Genomic DNA, 2,938 nt, shown 5'->3' on the forward strand with positions numbered 1-2,938 from the left:
GAATACAGACCAATATACAACCAAATAATTTTTAAAACAAGTGCAATAAAACATTTTTGTCTTAAAAATTCATCACATACATTTATGAAAAGCTTCTATGCTACATTAGAGCTATTTACTGTACTTACAAGAATTATAAAACGCGCTACAAGAAATCGTTTGTCAAATTTCAAACAATCATTTAAGATGTATTTAAAATGATTAAATTCGTCTAAAAAAATTGTTCACATTATTTCGAATCGTAAATTGAAGCAACATTCTTTCTTTCGAAAAGAGAGTTACAACTCTACGTTATTGTCTAACAATCAATTTTCCGGTAGCATTCTTTCTTTGGAAACTTTGGAGATACCTTTAAAAGCCTGGTATAATGTAACGTGAAAGATAGAAACTTGAAAAATTATCAGAACTATATTGAAGAAACGGTGACAACGACCAGACTTCTTAGAATCAATAAGTATATCCCTGAAACAAAAAAAAAAAAAAGGTTAATTCGAATAATAAATTAAAATAATCAATCAAATACAATAAACAAAGAAACAACTTACTTTATCCGTCTCAATCCTTCAGTAATCCACAGTAATGAAATTGTCAGCGAGAACAGCAAAAAAAACTTGTACCATTAAAATTACGTGTTATACATAATTCCGTGTTATATGAATTTCATGTTGTACGAGTCACTTAGATTTTACAAATACGTAAGCCGTTCACTTTCCGGCACACGTATTTGTAGAATCTAAGTGACTCGTACAACATGAAATTCATATAACACGGAATTATCTACAGTGTTATAGGGGACTCTACTGGTATTACGCATCACTAAACAACATAAGCTGTACAGTCGACCCTTCTATAACATGGTAGATACGTTCCGGTTTTTATGAATTCATCTTCCACGAGTCCAGCCAATGACAGCCCGACACATGTGCAGTTTACGGACTACGGCTGTTTGAAAGGTTCTTCCATAAAATTAATCTATTCTAGACTAATTCGACTAAACATGTTTAAAATACGTATAATTTTTTGCGAACAATCCATATAAACAATGCTATAAACAAAAAATTGTAGGATTATTTACCGAGTGTGCACCGTTCGACTACGCCGTTGCTTAAGCTTGTTTTCGTCCTGGAGATTGTCATCGAATGGCGCTCGCGTGCTTCCTGATAAATTATTTTTTTGCGAAAAATTCGCTGAACTTAGAAACATTATTAATATAAATATAATTTTTTATGGACGTTAAATAATAAATTTTTTTTAGCAGATCCGCTGCTCGTTTAAACTCAACGGTTTGTGCAATCATGTCGCGACACGAGTCGGCGATGACGTTTTACCGAATTATAGGAGTTTTTTTAGCATGTTTGTACGAATACTGTCGCAATTTTCTCGCCGTGATATAGGAATCCGAAGTATAGGAACCCGTGTTATAGAGAGGGTCGAATGTATAACATCTACATAAAGATATCACTGTTTCTTCTCATCAAAAAACTGAATAATATTCAATTGAAAATTATATCTACTTAGAGTAACATTCTGTATTGTGTTTTATTTAAATTTTTAAAATAAGATTTTAAAAAGCAAAGATAGCCAACACTCCTATCATTCAATCCGTTTCTTATTTTAATAGTGAAAAGTCCTGCTACCGAGAATTCCCTTTCCGATTCAATTGATGTGAGTAGAATCGTGTTTAATGCATTTAAGAGAAGTTGTGTTTTTTCACCTGTAGCCTGGTAGATTTCTACTTTTTTTCCTCTCTAGTATTTTTAATTTGTTACTTCGGCTGCCTTAAAAAAAAGCAACCAAAATCTCGTTTGAGAAATCCCAGTCAAGAGAGCAGTTCGTATGAAATTGAATAAGTCATTGGTTAATACAATACTTTATAGATTACCAATTTTTCTACATAAAATATTGCATAAAATTATTCATGAAACTCAACACGTATTCTCTAATTACAGGAATATTATCTTGGTTAAAAGTCATANTAAAGCGATTCGTTAGAGTTGCAAATAAACTAGGAAATTAAGAACTAAACGTTTAAATGTTTAGAATTTTATAGCACAATTCTTTCCAAAATCTTACTCGTAATGTGAAATTGTCGTTAAGCGAAACAATTTTTTTCAAAAATTAATGTAAAATACTGTAATGCATTCCATGCCAAAGAAACACTCAAATATTTTATGTATGACGTTTATTCAAAGAAAATAATTATCGCAAGAACCATCTTCATGCTTTTTTCTAGCGCGGAACAAACCAATATGGAATGCGAATTCTATTTGCAAAAACAAAAAAAAAAATCACTGATAATGCCTGATAAACACTCCAAACGATCTGCCAAATTCTTGGGATACGTGAAGGCTATAATTTAATATTACAAATTAATTAATTTGACTAGAGGTAGGCAGTTATGCTTCCATATCGTATTAAATTTAATAATTAGAAATAATTAATTTCTAATATTTAATTATAGCTTTCACATAGCCCTAGAATTTGGCATACCGTTTAGCGTGTTTATTATAAAACGGGCTATGGTTGTTGATGTTTATACGTAATATGTGTGAACACAAGTTTAGAAAAATGTGTAATCACAAGCAACACTAAGATTATAGAGGAACGAGCGCTGAACACAGACTGATAGAGCATGCATACAATAAGAAACTATCCCTATCTTTGTCACTCGTTATGCGAAACATTGCTCGTTAAGCGAGTGATTTTTATAATTTCGTTTGCTTGTTATGCGAGGTGCTCGTTAAACGAAGTTCTACTGTACAATACTGTAAATACTAAACCAAACTTTCTCCTTAACTAATCGGGCTAATTAAGTGCTCTTATTAATGATTACGTTATTAATTAATTTGGTACTAGAGGTAAGCGTTAGACGCCATCTCTTTGGATTTTTCGCTAGTGTAACTATAAGTATGGTTTTTGAAGGCTTTTGTACAAAAAG

General features: G+C 31.6%; 1 long non-coding RNA gene across 1 annotated transcript; it reads right to left on the reverse strand.

Moving 5' to 3' along the window:
* Positions 1-332: 332 nt before the first annotated feature.
* LOC111616761 lies at positions 333-626 on the reverse strand. Its single transcript, XR_002755311.1, has 2 exons — positions 546-626; positions 333-462 (listed from the first exon to the last, which is right to left on the reverse strand). It is a non-coding gene; the product is annotated as an uncharacterized LOC111616761 (long non-coding RNA).
* Between the last annotated feature and the right edge of the window lie 2,312 nt (positions 627-2,938).

Source organism: Centruroides sculpturatus, unplaced genomic scaffold, assembly GCF_000671375.1.
Source record: "Centruroides sculpturatus isolate CEXI.00-Female unplaced genomic scaffold, Cexi_2.0 scaffold3296, whole genome shotgun sequence".
In the NCBI taxonomy this organism is placed as follows: domain Eukaryota; kingdom Metazoa; phylum Arthropoda; class Arachnida; order Scorpiones; family Buthidae; genus Centruroides; species Centruroides sculpturatus.